General features: G+C 39.4%; 1 long non-coding RNA gene across 1 annotated transcript in view; it reads left to right on the top strand.

The window, feature by feature from the left end:
- The first annotated feature begins 3,455 nt into the window (after nucleotides 1–3,455).
- LOC102153523 overlaps nucleotides 3,456–17,169 on the top strand; it is a 36,564-nt gene continuing 22,850 nt past the window's right edge. The window contains exons 1-2 of the long non-coding RNA XR_005378361.1: nucleotides 3,456–4,898; nucleotides 5,029–5,300. This is a non-coding gene — a long non-coding RNA (uncharacterized LOC102153523). The remainder of the gene's footprint in view (nucleotides 4,899–5,028; nucleotides 5,301–17,169) is intronic.

The raw sequence follows: 17,169 nt of genomic DNA, 5'->3' as shown, positions 1-17,169 counted from the left end.
CAATACATATGTACACTATGAATGAAAGACTTCCCATTTTATAAGTGTTGAAACCAAAGAACAGAGAAGTTATGGACTTTTCAAGGTTGCACGGTGAGTTGGTAGAGCTTAGATTAGAACCCAAGCAGCCTCCTGGTTCGAAGCTCTTTGTACCATAACCAGACCATAAATATTTTTTTGTCATAATGATATCACTATATATGCTAATTAAAGCTTAAAATACAGGTTTGATTTTCATCTTAAAGCCTGTCTTCTCAGCAAAGTTATTTCTATCTTAATAGCCAAGTTAGATCATTGCATTGTCAGTCTAATTGGTCCAACCCTAACCTGTAGAGCTGTAGCCATTAGCTCAGTCCCCAAACACAAACTCTCTCAACTGCCTCGGTGGCTGCATCTGGACTATTGATGATACCAGTATCAATTTATATTAAGGTAATTTTAATTTTATCAGGTGATATATAGATATGGTTGGAAAAGTCAAATACTGTGGAAAGGCTTATGACAAAATATCCCAAACTCTCAGGATAATATATCTTTTTTTTTTTTTAAGATTTATTTATTTATTTATTTATTTATTTATTTATTTATTTATTTACTAGAGAGAGAGACAAGCAGAGGGAGAAGCAGACTCCATGCAGGGAGCCCGACATGGGACTCAATCCTGGGTCTCCAGGATCACGCCCTGGGCTGAAGGTGGCGCTACACTGCTAAACCATGGGGGCTGCCCTGGATAATATCCCTGGATAATAATTCAGGATAATCTCCTGAATATCACCTACTTTCACTCCCCTGTACTCTCTCCAAGGCTTGTGTCTTTCTGTGTGGTGCTCATTCTGCGACTTTTCCTTCTCTTGGGTGAGATCTATTTCCTAGCTCTCGGGTCTTCTTTTTGGATTATTTCCTTATTTTGCCACAACTCATCTGTCAGTAAATTCTTAAGAAGGGGTTATGGAGAGTAAACTTGGTGAATACTTGCATTTCTGATAATATATTTGTTCTTCGTTCACACTTGATTGTTACTTGTCCACAATGCCAACCCCCATGGCAATTTTCAGTGAAGCAGACAGAGGAAAAGGATACATAACTGGTGTCTATCTGCCGTAATGAGGGAGTTAGAAACTGGTGTATTTGCCTCTTTTGGTTTCTGGCTCCTCCTTCCTTGCCTGATCCCTGATCCCTAGCTTCATTTTTCCTGTGAGCTCCTCTACAGCCTTTGGAAATGTTGACCTTCCTGACCCCTGACCTCAGGCTCCATTCCCAAGCGAGCAACAGCTTTCTTCCCCTTGGCTTTCTGTTTTGTCCCTCACTGCTCCCCTCAGCTCACATGTCATCGACACTTTGATTAATTTGTCCACAGACCTTATGAAGGAGAAATCATGCTTGCAATTACAGTAATCTAATCCACAAGACAAGTACAACATAGGCCATTAATCTCTCTTTGCTTGTAAAGCTTTGTATTTCTCCTTCCCCCTACTCCAGCCTACATTTCTGCAAACAAACAAACAAACAAAACCCTAAAGCAACAATATTCAAACACAGAAAGCAAATAATTTAAAAGAAAATAGTTCGCATTTGAAGAGGTTTGTTTTTTGGCAGAGGATTATTTCAAATAATGGAGCTTCCTTTGCTGATTGACATGTTTAGAGACCAGTGAATAAGAGGCAGTGCTATTTAGAGTTTAGGGATATGAAGTCTGAATGAAAGACCTCCCAAACATGGTATTCCAGGGATTGGGAACATGCGGTTTAGGCATGGATTAGAAAAGGTATCAGGGATGTTATATACAAGAGAAGACACAAAATAACTGAATGTGAGAGGGAAAGAGGATTTCTTGGGAGAAAAGCTGTGTTGTGACCACCCATCCCTCCCCTCTTCCCCTAAACACACAAGTAGTACAGGGCTTGCTAGGCCACCGGATCTGGTGTTGGCCTGGGGCCCAAGGCAGTGGGAGGGAGGCTGCACCTAGCAAGCCTGAGAAGTGATGCCCTCCTTGCTGTGGGCCTGCCTGCTCCACAGCACGCAATCCTGGACACCAGATATGGAACCTGGTTTAGGGAATAACTTGAGGGTCACTTAAAAGAGCTCTTGTCCGAGAAAGTGGCCTGCTGGAGTCAGGATCGCTCAGCAGTAAGATTTGTGGAGGTCTCCAAAGGCCAGTGTTGAGGAGGGGAGGCACCCTGAAGTAGGGAAGTTCAGCAGGGGTCTGACAAACCCACTCAAGTTCCCAGGAATGAGTCTGTTAGAAGCATCTGCCCAGCCTAGAGACCTTGCCTACCATGTGTCACAAGTAAGAGCCTTCTTTCCCCAGTCTCTGTGTGCTCCTTATCCACAGCTTCAGGATTCACCATTAGAGCCATCAGTCTTCAGGCAGTGGAAGCAGTGGGAAGGAAATAAGAAACTGAATACGTGCCCTCCTTAAACCCAGGCCCCCACCTATGACCAGCCCTAGCTTAGTGGGGAAGGCATGGGAGGTGACTGAAGTGTTAATTGATATATTGGGCCAAGCATTCCAGGTTGGAGTATGAGATGTATGACTTAAAGTCACCACAGCATTTCATCTATTTAGCAGTGATCACAAAGGCCATAGGCTTGCCCTCATTTTCATCCAGAGGCAAGGGCAGTACCCGTTGTCAAAGTCATAAGGTAGAGTAGGAGACAAAACAAAAACATAAAATTGCATTTTGAATGTACCTCACTAATAATAGATTAATGTGTCAGTAATAAGCACTTTGGGAAGATTATTCTATGCCTATACCCAGAGTACTTGATTTTTTCCTCCACTGTGGTTCTTAGTAAAAACAAAGCAGGAAAGAAGCAGAGAGAAGGGCCAATCCAATGGTCTGTGTAGTGGCAGGCTGGCCAGAGAGGGAAGGGGGAATCAGAGATGGCAGGCAAGTCAGAGGTTACATGGGTTACAAAGAAAGGGTTCTTTAGTGTTTGTGGAAAAGTTTATGATACATAAACTATTATTGCAGTAGTTTGTTTTAAATTTAATTAATAGATTTTAAATGGCTTATATTCCAGTTAGAAACCAAGAGAAAATAATGTAGAATTTTAAACAGCCTAAATAGAACAAGGAGAAGAACTGAGTAAGTCAGAATTTATTCCTATGATAGAATAATATGCAGTCATTAAAAATCACATTTTCAAAGAATATCTGATAATATGAAAAAAGTCCCTGATACAGACCTGCCTTGGTGGCTCAGTCGGTTAAGCATCTGACTCTTAGTTTCAGCTCCGGTTGATTTCAGAGTCATGAGTTGTGAGATCAAGCCCCAAGTTGTGCTCTGCACTGTGCATGGAGCCTGCTTGAGATTCTCTCTCTTCCTCTCCCTCTGCCCACCCACCCCCCCGACATATACACTCTAAGAAAAAAAAAAGTCCCTGATACATTATATCAAAATACTTAAAATTGCTGTTTCTGTGCTCCAAAAATGGTTGGATATTATTTTAATATGGTTTAATCTAGAAACAAATGGGAAAAATTGTAGAATACAAACTGTTTATACAGTGTGATCCCAATTTGAAGGGAAAGAAGCTGAATAGAAACACTGAAAGCATTCTGGTTGCCTAGTACTTTATTATAGTGTCTTAGACCCTCCTAGAAACCCTACAGGATTGCTATTGTTATTGTCTGGATTTTACAGTCTCAGGGGTTCTGTGTAACAAATATGACAGATTTACAGCCTGGTTCTAACAAACCCTGGCATCGGCACCCTGGAAGGTGGGGGGCCCAGCCACAGAAGAAGGTAAGCTGACATCCTAGATTCCAGCCTTCACTCCTTGCCCTCAAGGGCCCTTTGGGTGGTGACCAAGCAGAGAGTCCTCACCTCTAGAACCGGTCCCTGGGCGCCTCAAACTTCAGGACACTGCCAAGTTAAATCGTGACCCCTGATTCCCCTCTCCTCTCTCTCTGCTTGGCTTTCAGAGCAGTGTGGAAGGCAGTGTCCCCTTTCTGACTGGCAGGAGTGGGCACAGGAACGCAGGTTTCATGGTCTCTGTGCATCTTGAGAGGGTGCTTTTTGCTATTGCTTAGCACAGGTACCATGGAATGTTATATCCTGCCACAGAGCCTTAGACAGAACTCCAGGGCACATGCATTTGAAAGGGCCATGAAAAAATGGCAAGGCTGGATCTAAATCCAGGTCTGCCTGGTTCCCTAATCAAAACCACAAGGAGATGCCAGTTCACACTCAGTAGGATGGCTGCAATCATAAAGACAGACGGTAATAAGTATTGATGAGGATGTGGAAAAATTGGAACCCTCAGACATTGCTGGTGGGGATGTAAAATGGTACAGCCACTTTGAAAATAGCCTGGCAGTTTCTCAAGTGGTTAAACATAGAGTTACCATATGATCCAGCAATTCCAACTTTTAGGTATATACTCAAGGGAAATAAAAACATATGTCCACACAGAAACTTGCACATGAATGATCAAAGCAGCATTTGTAATATCCCAAAAGTAGAAACAAGCCAAATGTCCATCAACCGATGAATGGATAAATAAAATATGTTGTATCCATGCAATGGAATATTAATTGGCAAGTAAAAAAGAACTGACACATGCTACAACATGGATGAACCTTGAAAACGATTATGCTAAATAGAAAAGACAGTCACAAAGGAACCACATATGAGTCCATTTATACGAGATGTCCAAAGTAGACAAATTCAGAGACATTTATAAGCTATGTAAGAAATGTGCCATATTAATGGGTAGAAAGAATCAACACAATAAAAATGTGAGTTGTCACAAAATTCAAAACAACTATGATCCTAATCTCATTTGTTTTTTAAGGGAACTTAACAAATCAATTCTAAGACTTAAGCAGAAGAACACTCTTGAAGAAGAAGATGGAAAACTTTGCTTTTGGTAGCAAGACTTATGAAGCTATGGTAATCTAAGTCCCTCATGCTAAGGGCTTTAAAACTAGTAGAAAACAATATAGGACATTATCTTTATGACCTTGGAAGAGATAAGGGTTTCTTTTTTATTTATTTATTTTTTTTTTAAATTTTTTTTTAGGGTTTCTTAATCAAAACATGGTATGCTCTACTCATAAAGGAAAAGATTGTTTGATCACATTAATGTTAAGAACTTCGATTCATTAAAGGACACCATGAAGAAAGAGTGGAGTCAAGCCATGATCTAGGATATGGTAACTACATACATATAACTGGCAAAAGATTAACATCTGGAATATAGAAAAAACTTCTGTTTATCAGTAAGAAAAAGACAACCCAATAGAAGCATGTGCAAAAACTTGAACAGGCATTTCACATAAGAGGAAACAAATGGTGAGTAAACATGTTTCACTCCTCAGTAATAAAGGCTATGCAAATCAGGACCTCAGCTAGAAATCATTTCACACCCACTAGATTGAAAACCTTAATGTTGCTAATACCAAGTTTTGGAAAGGATGTGGGACATTAACATATTGCCATTAAGAATGTAAATGAAATGGGGATCCCTGGGTGGCGCAGCGGTTTGGCGCCTGCCTTTGGCCCAGGGCGCGATCCTGGAGACCCGGGATCGAGTCCCACATCGGGCATCCCGGTGCATGGAGCCTGCTTGTCCCTCTGCCTGTGTCTCTGCCTCTCTCTCTCTCTCTCTCTATCATAAATAAATGAAAATTGAAAAAAAAATTAAAAAAAGAATGTAAATGAAATGTTTTGCATATCCTATGACAAAGCAATTCCACTAATATATACCCTGAAGAAATTCTTGCATGTGGTCATCATGAAATGTAACAGAATGTTCAATACAGCCATGCTCACAAAACAGTGAAAATGAGTGAGCATGGATTAATCTCAGTACCAGAATGTTGAGTGAGAAAGCTGGTTTCAGAAGACTATACAGCTGATGAGACATTTTTGTGAAATTCAACAAGCAAAACTGAGCCCTATAGTGTTAGTGATACAAGATAAAAGTATGTATGTATGTGTAAAAACAGGAGAATGATAAATCTGACATATGAGAAACGGGTTACACCTTCTGAGACACAAAGTTGGAATAGGAAAGGAACACAGATATGATTGTGTTTCTGTTCTATTTCTTAAGCTGGCTGGTTTAATAATGGGCATTTTATTTATTATTAGTTGCATAATACATTACATAATTCTTGTTTATGTTTTAAGTGCATTAAAATAAGACAAAGAGAAGAAAGTCATGGCAAATGCTTGTCCTAATTCTGAATTCAGATGTATCTGTGTGTATTTGTTGGCTTTGTGTGGTGTCTTGTGGGGGCGGCATACAAGAGTCCAGTGCTCTAGGACTAACACAGCCCATCAACTCAAGAAAGAGGCAGCCAGCACATCCACCAGAGCCCTGGTTTTCAGAAGAGGGAGGCATTCTGAGTAAGGCTTTAGTTTCTCTCACTTGACTGGCTCTTGACCCAAGTCTGTATGCTAAAGTCTGTGTTTCCTCCTGAGAAGACACAAGTCTGTATGCTAAAGTCTGTGTTTCCTCCTGAGAGGACACAGCAACAGCTCTGTTACCTAAAACCCTACAAGTCACTGAGAGAAAAAACTGCTGTGGTTTGGAACACCTGTAACTGGATATCCCCTAAGAAGTAAAGGGAGCCATTTCCCCTTGTTTTCAGGCCTCTGAGTGCACTGTGAAGTTTCTAAGGAGGGGAAGAGATGGAAGACAGGAGGGCGCACATCCTGGGAGGTGGCCCTCATGCCTCTTCTATGAGGTCATGATTCTTGGACATGTCAGGTGCCAGCAGAACTTTCCAGTAGAGGCTCGATGCGTAGGGAACACTGTGTGAGAGTAGATCTACGTGTCCACAAGAACAAGTCAGAATTCTTGGTGACCTTGGTGACCTCATCTGTATCCACAACCCAAAGGATATTTCTATTTAAGAGAATGGGATTTCTAAAATACTATTTCTGTTTGTTTCTTTATTGAAACATACAATTATGTTCTATCTCTCTGTCTCCCTCCTTCTCCTGTCTTTGCTTTCCTTCTTTCCTGTCTCCTCCGATCCTGATAGGAATATTCCTAGTTGTTATTATTTGCTCTTACTGGGGCTCCTAAATATTTTCCCAGAAATAAAGGTCACAGTTTCCCAGGAAAAGTGCTAATGTGCATGGCCTTGGTTTGAACGTGACTTCCATCCCCTGGGGCTCCCTCACCTCCTCTTTGGTCTATGGAGCATGATTCACTTCTGTGCCTCATGTTCTTTTGTTTCCAGAGCTGTGATAAGAATAAGGCGATGTTAGTGTTTTAATTGTGCCCTTTCTCTGGCATTGTGCTTCTGAACTCCAAACCTTCTAAACAAATCTCTTAAGAATCTTTACATAATTATCAATGTTTTATATGTAAATGCCAAGGCTGACAAACTGCTCTGAGAAATTTAATTAAAAACCAAGTAAGCTTATTTGGAAATTGAGAAGTGGCATTTTATTTCCTCCTAAATATATTTACACATAAGAGGAATATAATATAATGCCACAACCCAAGAGATACAAGCATATATCAAGTGATTTTGTGGCAAAATTTTAAGTATATCATTCCATTCAAATTATGCCAATCTCATCTCATTCAACAGTGCAAATCTCTTCATAACTAATGGTTGTCAAGCCCTAAGAGCAGTTGCTTCTGTCAAGTGATAGTCTAAATACGAAGCTTTTAAAACATTTCTGAGATTGTTGCAACTGGGTTGTCTTATACTGTAAGGATTTACTATCTCCAATAGGCAACATAGCTTTTCGGTTAATTTTTCTTAGATCAACTTGAAATGAGAGTGCCAGATCAATTTATTAAAATCTTGAAATGGCAGTGTCACTGTTCAAACAATTATAGCAGGGTGTATAAACCTTGCATTTTGTAAGGTCAGATTTTTTCCATTGGAAGTCTGTAGACATCCTTAGATTTTAGCAGAAAGCAACAGCTTCGTTAATTACATGAGCTCTTTGGGGCTACTTAGAATATGATTAGGTTTATGTCTACATTATATGAACATTGATTGCTGTCTAATCTCTGTGGATCTAGAGAACTAATGCTCTGACCATAAATAATACATGTGTGGTAAGAACAACTCTGATGTTAATAAGCATAATTGCTGTGAATATTTCTAATATTGAAACTTTTTGAACCTTCTAAAATCTGTTTCAATGATGCTGGCACTATGAGAGGATAGCAAGGAAAATATACCTTTCATTATAGTTCTACCTTTTGTTGGGGATAGCTTTTTTGTGTGGTTATTTGTCAGGGTTTTTAGTCTTTGCTCCACTACTGAGTAAAGCAAGCAAACAAACAAACAAAAAGAATCAGGAAGAAACCAAGTCAGTTCCCAGTGGGTGTGAAGCAGAATTGTAACCATCTTAGAATATAAAGTTCAAATTCAAAATAATATTGACAAGATAAATTGTTGGCAGAATAAGTACAATTATGTTTATTGGGAACAAGAGCATATTTTGGGTGAGTGAAAAGATCTTAGTTCTGGTGTCGACTTGAGATCCTGAAAAAGTTATGAAACCATTCTCAGCCTCAGTTTCCTTATGTGAGAAGTTGCTGATTAGACCTAATAGTAATGTATCTTTCCATAAAACATTATTTCTCTGAAACAAAAATGAGAAAAGGTTTATCATATTCAAACACAGAAGAATTGCTCTTCCTGATAGTACATGAAGTACCACATCCTATAAAACAAGATTGTGTGAAGAGACGTAAGCTCTAGGGCAGCTCTCAACCAGATGCCCACTGTTGTCCTTCATCACTCACTGCACTTGAATCTAATGCATGAAAAATGTGTGTGAATGTCTCCAAGCATTGCTATACACTTCTAGAATTTGCATTCTTGCCATTGAGCATCCAAGGGGCAGTCAGCCATCTTGAGGAGTACAACTATTTTTATACTTTGTAGGAACCTCAAAGGACTACTTTATGATGGACTTTATGATGGTAGATTACAGAGTTGCATTTTCATGTTGCTCATGATCTTGGCACAGGTTAAAGCACTATATATATTTCTGAAAATGCCTCTGTGTATCATGACTTTTCTCAGCAGAAGAACTTTTCCTCCAACCATAACTCTTGGAATTATTTATTTGTTCACCTCACTTCTGCTACCTGGGGATGTTGGAATCTTTTCTGTCTAGATCCAGCAGCTACCTCTTGGCCCCCACTATATACAAATGCCATATATGTGTCCTGCAATGCTTCTTCTGTTTATATACATACCCCCTATTGTAAAATCTCCACAAGCAAGTATAATGTTCTGGACACTTTATATTGTTGGTACTATTTATCTGGTTTGACACCAACATCTTGATGGTAATAGGAGAGTTAACTGGAGTCTTTTAATCATAAGTCTGGTTTGGACTGCAAGAAAAAGAAAATACCCAATTCAACTGACTTAAACAAAAAAGAAAATGTATCACATAGAACAAGAAGTCTGGCTCAAGCACACAAATCAGTGTAAAGAATGGACTCAGGTTTATATCGCTTAACATCCTGGCTTGTCCTTATGGTTGCAAAATGGTTGCAGCAATTCTAGTCATCACATCTAGCTACGATAATGTCAGCAGAAGAAGAGGGATTTTCTGTGAGTCTCTTTTTGTTACTGAAGGTATCTTTTCCATACTGTCTCCTCGCTACCTCCTAGATTTTTGCTAGTATGACATTGACCAGAATGTATCAATGAATGCCCATGCCCTCACCAAGTACTTGGTAAGAGGAATAAAACTATCATGACTCTTACTTAATTTGTATCTTGTTTTATTTGACTAGTTGATTTATATAGATACAACAAGAGATGTTGAATAGTACATAGAAACCTTCCTTTGGTATGTAACAGAGTTAGAGCCACATGATATTAAAGTTTTGGAATTAAGTTCTGTCTGCAGGCTTTGTAAAGCCTCTAGAGTTATAAATTACTTTTATGAGTGAGAGGATTTTTACCATTGCTATCAGCATTATTTTCTTTAAGATTAATTCTTTACTATCAGTGAGGCTGGAATGTTGTAACTCATACAACAAACAGTTTTTCCTAGGAGAACTTTGTAGATGTTATTTCCACATGTAAAGTGTACTTGTTTCCATGATAGGCTTATCACATCTAACTGAATAGGAATTTTTGGCATAGGCAATATCCAGTTATATTCTGGTAAAAAACAGACATGTCCTCAGTAATTCCTTCCAGAGGTAGACAAACTATATCAAATTGATTAAAAAATTATAAAGGGATCCCTGGGTGGTGCAGCGAGTTTGGCGCCTGCCTTTGGCCCAGGGCGCGATCCTGGAGACTCGGGATCGAATCCCACATCGGGCTCCAGGTCCATGGAGCCTGTTTCTCCCTCTGCCTGTGTCTCTGCCTCTCTCTCTCTCTCTCTCTCTCTGTGTGTGACTATCATAAATAAATAAACATTAAAAAAAATTATAAAGTAGGAAATTTGGTCACAAAAATAAGGAACTTAGTAAAATTACTTTCCATATTATTTAATCTTTGTTATCATTGTGTTGTTGACAAGACCAATCCATACGTTGCCGTAATCCAAAAAATTGTTATTTTAAAATTGTTTTGATATATTAGCTTATAGTTTTTATCTTACGAGACAAGATTTTTCAGAAGATATTTTTCTCTTGAATTTTGACAGTTCATATGTGACAAAACACCACATTAGGAGTTCTTCATTCCAATGTATTAGATATAACTCATTAAAAAAAAGGTGTAACTCATTAAATTAAGGGGGAGATACTAAATTAAACATTTTTTCTAATGTAGATCTTAAAAAAACATTAATTGTAATGGGATTAGTACTGATAAGATTTTCAGGAACACATATCCACCTTCATTATAACTCACCTTTCTATTTATTGAAAATATTGAATTAGTTAATCTATTTATTAAATAAAGGTAAAAGTTGTTTGCAGTGTGTGTTTGTGTGACTGTGTGTGCACACTGAGGGAGGTGGCAATGTACTTAATGGTATCTTCTGCATCCAGAGTGGACGACAACATTTTCTGCTGCTGGTCTGATTTTCTTTTACACTCCTAGATACATTCCCAGCAGGACCTTAATGTAGTTAAATGAGCTTCTAATGGCTAAAGGGAGAAAATGGCCTCCTAGATATCACATTATGATGCCCCTTCTGAGAAAAGAATTACAGCAAAACTTGGACCTAATTGTAAAAACATTAAACTTATAAAAGCATGAAATTGCTTCTTAGAGTGTACATGAATTAATACTCTCGTCATACTGGAGATTTTTCCATATGTATAGACTCAACAACACATAGGCTTTTGTATCACTGAGAACTGCATTGCAAAGCTGTATTGTCTGCTGGAAAAAAAAAAAAAAGAAAAGAAAAGAAAAGAAATGGAATACCCAGAATAGTTTGGGCTAGTCCATGAGTGAAGGATGCTTTAAAGATTGCCTTTCTGTGGGATTCCACTCTTGTGTTCTGCCCCAAGTGGTAGCAGAACCATTTCTTGTGGACTGAGGAAACACCACCATCAACATCACCCCCCACCCTCACCCTCCCTGATGAAGTTCCACAAACTTGTGGGGCTTACCTACTTTGGTCTCCTGGACCTGTGTGAAATCCACACTACTCCATCCAGAGGATTAGGACTATGCCAGATGGCCCAACATCGTGCACACAACCATGTCCATTGACACCTGTACCCAGCTGCAGTGTCCATTAGTTTGCACATGGACTATCTGGTGCTGCCTGCCAATATCGCTCCGTGAAGCAGCGTAAACCATCTCTAAACCCAAGACACTTCTGAGACCTGCGGTTTCTCAGCAAGTTTCGCTAATGATGTGAAAAGGTGGAGGAAAAGAAGAACAAGCGCCTGCATATGTAGCAATTTTTTTACTCTTTTGATTTTAATAGGAGTAATATTTGTTTTGGCCAGTAGTTTGAAAATTGCCATCAGTAGAAAATGGTTCTCTAACATATGTCTACATGGATGGTAACATATTTGCTAGGAGCTCCATCTTCTTAAATATTTTAAAAAGATTTTATGTATGTATGTATGTATTTATTTGAGAAAGAGAGCTAGAGCACAAACAGGGGGAGCGCAGAGGGAGAGGGAGAAGCGGGCTCCATCCCAGGGAGCCCACATGGGGCTCCATCCCAGGACTCTGGGATCAGGACCTGAGCCCAAGGCAGACACTTAACCGACTGAGCCACCCAGGCACCCCTTGGAGCTTCATCTTCCAAAGCAGATGGAAAGTTTCTAATTTCAGGTTTCTAATTTCAGCTCTGTGATCTTGAGCATTTTTCATGGCAGTTCTATGTTATAAAATCCCATCCTTCACTCATAGACTAGCCCAAACTATTCTGGGTATTTCATTTCTTTTCCTTTTTTTTTTTTTTTTTTTTTTCCATCAGGGAATACTGAAAATGCAAGGTTAGGTGATCATTTTCATCAGCCGATCAATACATACCCTTGTTTTATGTGTGTTTCTGTTTAAAAGCACTTTATTTAATACATATCGTTGATTCATTAACATCGAAATCCTAGCAAATAGTACTATAAATCAGATCTTATCTAACACACATGTTTCTCTGTAAAGCACGTTCTAGGCTTCTGGTGTGTAGGAGCACTAGATAATACCATAGCACTACATTTGGAGGCTTTTTTAAACAGTGAGATCATGGATGCAGAGAAAGGGGAACCCTCTTACACTGTTGGGAATGCAAGCTGGTGCAGCCACTCTGGAAAACAGTATGGAGGTTCCTCAAAAAGTTGAAAATAGGGGTGCCTGGATGGCTCAGTCAATTAAATGTCTGCCTTTGGCTCAGGTCGTGATCCCAGGGTCCTGGGATTGAGCCTCGCATCATACTCCCTGCTCAGCAGGGAGTCTGCTTCTCCTCTCTCTCTTTCTCAATCCTCTGTCTCTCATGAATGAATAAAATCTTTTTTAAAAAAGTTGAAAATGGAGCTACCCTATGACTCAGCGATTGCACTACTAAGTATTTACCCCAAAGATACAAATGTAGTGATCAGAGGTGGACCTGCACCCAATGTTTATAGCAGCAATGTCCACAATAGCCAAACTATGGAAAGAGCCCAGATGTCCATCAACAGTTGAATGAATAAAGATGTAGAATATATATACTACTCAATGATCAAAATAAAATAAAATAAAAATCTTGCCATTTGCAATGACATGGATAGAACTAGAAGGTATTATGCTAAGTGAAATAAGTCAATCAGAGAAAGACAATTATCATATGGTCTTACTCATATGTAGAACTTAAGAAACAAAACAAAGGATCATAGGGGAAGAGAGGAAAAAATAAAATGAGACAAAATCAGAGAGGGAGACAAACCGTGAGAGACTCTTAATCATAGGAAACAAACTGAGGGTTGCTGGAGGGCAGGGGGGTGGAGAGAGGAGATAACTGGGTGATTAGCATTAAGGAGGGCATGTGATGTAATGGATGCTGGGTGTTAATACAACTGATGAATCACCTCTACCTCTGAAACCAATAATATATGTTAATTAATTTAATTAAATAAAACTTTTTTTAAAAAAAGCAATGGGAAACCTAAAAAAATGTAAAAAGTAGTGAAGTCACCAACAAAAAGTACAAAAATGCAACAAATGTGGCACTAAATAGATAGCAGAAAGGATTTTGAACCATTAAGTTGAAATAATAAGGCAGAGCATTATCTTGTTGGACCTCGGATGGAAGAAGCATGCCAGGCAACTCAACTTTTTCATTGCTCTGCACCTGTCCACAAGTGACCATGCAAAGTGCTACAGGTTCTGATTTGGGGGCACAAATAAATATTAGCCAGTAGGTGAATTCCCCATACAAAATCCATAAAGAATGAGGACCAGCTAATTAACCTCCATGCACTTTAGTTTTCTCATCCACATATTAGAGATTACACAGGTTATTCTAGAAGATTGCTGGGAAGGTTATATGAGATGGGGAGGTTTTCATAGCACCTGGCACATTGAGGCCCTACTGTGCCTGGGCTCCTTCCCCTGTCTCTCACCCTGTGTTAGGGCACAGACTGCTCTCACTACCCTAATCCTTCCTTCCATCCGTCAACACCTCCAGATTCCAGGGTTCTCTCGCTTGCCTCCTGCTAATCCAGGGCTGTCTCCTCCTTTGAGGCTCAACTTGGCCAAGAAGGTTTTCAGATAACCTGACTCCCATGCAGTTTGTACCACACCTGTTAGGTGGTAATGCTTTGCTTGAATCTGAGTTTTTGGGTCTTGTCTCCTTCTCCCTCATATACTTCTGTGTGCAGGGAACACCAGTCTTTCTCTGCTGCTTTTGGCATAGGTACCAAAGCTGGGGGCTTTGAGGGTACTCCATAATTAACATATTTGAGTAAATAAATGAGTAAAGAGAAGGGAAAAGAAAGAAAGAAACCTAGGGTTTTCATACTATATCATGCGCTTGGCTGTTCTGTGTAGTCCAGGCTGTGAGGTCCTAGTCACTGACCTAGGTACTCGATCTGCAGCAGTGTCATGTGGTTTATGGGCCATGCATTGTGGCTCCTCACAGGGCCAGCTCCTCAGGGTGCAGACTCACCTTCTCTGGGAAACTGGCAAGGAGGAGGAGGAGCAGCCACACGGAGTATTCAAGCTGCCATTCCTCTCACCACCACCGCACGCATGATGGAAGGTGTTTAGGATTGAAGCTTACACATATTCTATTCTCCGATCCAGGACTCCATCTGGCTAATTTCCCTTCTCTCTACTTCTCGTACCTGTGTAAACAGCTTGTTTGACATGACCCTAATAGTCTTTGATGGCTTTCTGGCTACCAGACCTGGAATCAGTCATTTCCTCAAGAAGCTCTAGCTTCTTGCAGAGAGAAAGTGTAATTTCAGGACCACAGAACGGATGGTCATTTTGTGTCGAGGCCTTTTATGTTAACAAAGGCTAAAGGAAAGGCTAAAGGAAAAAAAAAATTATACATATATATAATAAAATACCTTATGATTTCGTATTGATAATTCTAATTCAAATCTGAGACCATAAAATTTTTACTTTGCTGGTTCCCAAAGACATAAGGAATAAGAAAATTAGTAAACACCATGATTAATTATTATTTTTTAATCCCATAATCACACATCACAGTGTCAGGATAAAAATACTAAAACCAATGTGCCTGCTGAAAAAAACTTTTGCACATGCTTCCTCCATTCTTCCCCCATTAAAAAAAAACTAGTCATGCTATGTCTGTACTGTCAGTGCATATAGCCATCATGGACTGTAGACACTCTCTCGTTCTGAACCTTCACTGCGTCTCAACTCCACAGTTACTATATTTATTGCTCACCATCCATCTTCGGTCCCTCTGGTCATTTTGGTGATTTGAAACTCATTTTCTAGTGGATTTCCCAGGGAGGGCTCAGGGAAACAGCATTCCCCAACTTCTCATATATTGATACCAGTGTGTCTGTGTCTTTTATACTTGAAAGCCAGTTTTGCTAGATACAAAACCAATAACTTACACTTTCTCTCCTTAAGGATCTTAAATATGCCATTCCATTTTCTTTTGAAGTAAGTATTCTCTTTAAGTAGTTGATGATAATTTAATTTTCTTTTCTTATGAGTTATGTGTTCTTTTTTCTAGATGCCAAAACATCTTTCCTTCCTTCCTTCCTTCCTTCCTTCCTTCCTTCCTTCCTTCCTTCCTTCCTTCCTTCCTTCCTTCCTTCCTTCCTTCCTTCCTTCCCTCCTCCCCTCCTCTCCTCCCTCCTTCCCTCCTTCCTTCCCTCCTTCCCTCCTTCCTTCCTCTTTCCATTTCTCTTTCGTTCTTTCCTTCTTTCCCTCCAGCAATTGTATTAGGCTATCTTTTAATCACTCTACATTGATATTCTCAGGAACAGTATTGTGATCTTTCAATAGTGGTTTCAACTCTTGATTTTAGGAAAGTTTTCCTGAATTATAGTTCTTACTATTCTGTTCTCTTGCTTTTGCTTTTTCTTCAGAGATTTATATTATCTTCATTTTAAATCTTCAGTATTTGTTACTTGCTCTCAAACCCTTTTTACCTCTTCATTTTTTTGTTGATTTTTTTCAGTTTTCCTCTTTTTGTCTTTTATGTCTCTTAAAGGCATTATTTCTTGTGTCTGTTCATTCTTGTGTTTCTTCTGATTTGGTCTTAATTCTGAAATGATTTTTTTAATGATACTTTCCTGAGTTCTGCAACCTCATTTCTGAGTTTTTCTAATTTTGGTTTATGTTTCTTTCATGTGTTATATACTTTTAAAAAACATCTATCATATTGAAATCATAAATGATTGTTTTGATCTACTTTGTGGGCATGTCTTTCTACCATGCTCTAATTGTAGGGATATTATTCTGCTCTTTATTTCTTTTTTCCTTATGATAAGTTCGTATAGGATTTGACCTTGAGAATTTTCTGGTTGTCAGTTTTTATGTGGACTTGGCTTTCCTGAAACCCTAGAATGAGATAGAGTTAAAAAATGTTTTCTAACTCAGAGTGCCCACTTCTGTCATTTTTGCATAGCCTTCAAAATTTGGTGTCCTGCTTTCTGATATGTCCTGGATCAGTTTTCTCCCTGCTTTGACCTGGACCTTTTCTTTAGAAGTATGAAATGATTTACAAATTTGCCTATCACTTTTGGACAGAGGCATGATAATCTCTCTATTGTTCCAGTTTTAGTTTATGTGCTGCCAGAGCAAGCATAACCAGAGCCTTTTAACAGGTTTTGCTGCTCTAATAATTATTTCCACAGAAACTAATGTTCAAAAAAAATTGTAAATCTGATTATATCACTTCCATCCCCACCCTAATGCCTCAGTGGCTTCCCACTGCACTTGGAATAAAACCCAAACTCCTGCCATAGCCCCACTGCTCTATGTGACCTGGCCTTCCTTTCTGCTCACATCTCATTTTCTACCTCTCTGCCCCTGACCTAACAACCAAGCTTGTTCTGCCTCAGAGCCTCTTTACCTGCCATTCTCTTTTCTTGGAGCTCTCCCCCACCCTACCCTCCTGCCACTCCTGAGGACCTCTGCTCTCATGCACCTGACTCTTTCCCAGCCTTCAAATATCAGCTCAGATGTAACCTTGACCGAGGTGATTCTTGTCATCCGGTTTAAAGTGGCCCTGCACCCCCAGTCCAGTCACTGCCTATCACATCATTCTTTAATTTCCACCTTAGCTCTTGTCACAGTCAGAAATTATCTTAGCTTTTTCTTTACCTCTT

This window comes from Canis lupus, chromosome 25 (genome assembly GCF_011100685.1).
Source record: "Canis lupus familiaris isolate Mischka breed German Shepherd chromosome 25, alternate assembly UU_Cfam_GSD_1.0, whole genome shotgun sequence".
Lineage (NCBI taxonomy): Eukaryota > Metazoa > Chordata > Mammalia > Carnivora > Canidae > Canis > Canis lupus.
Note: the sequence above shows the minus strand (reverse complement) of the source record. Positions and strands in the feature narration are given on the sequence as shown.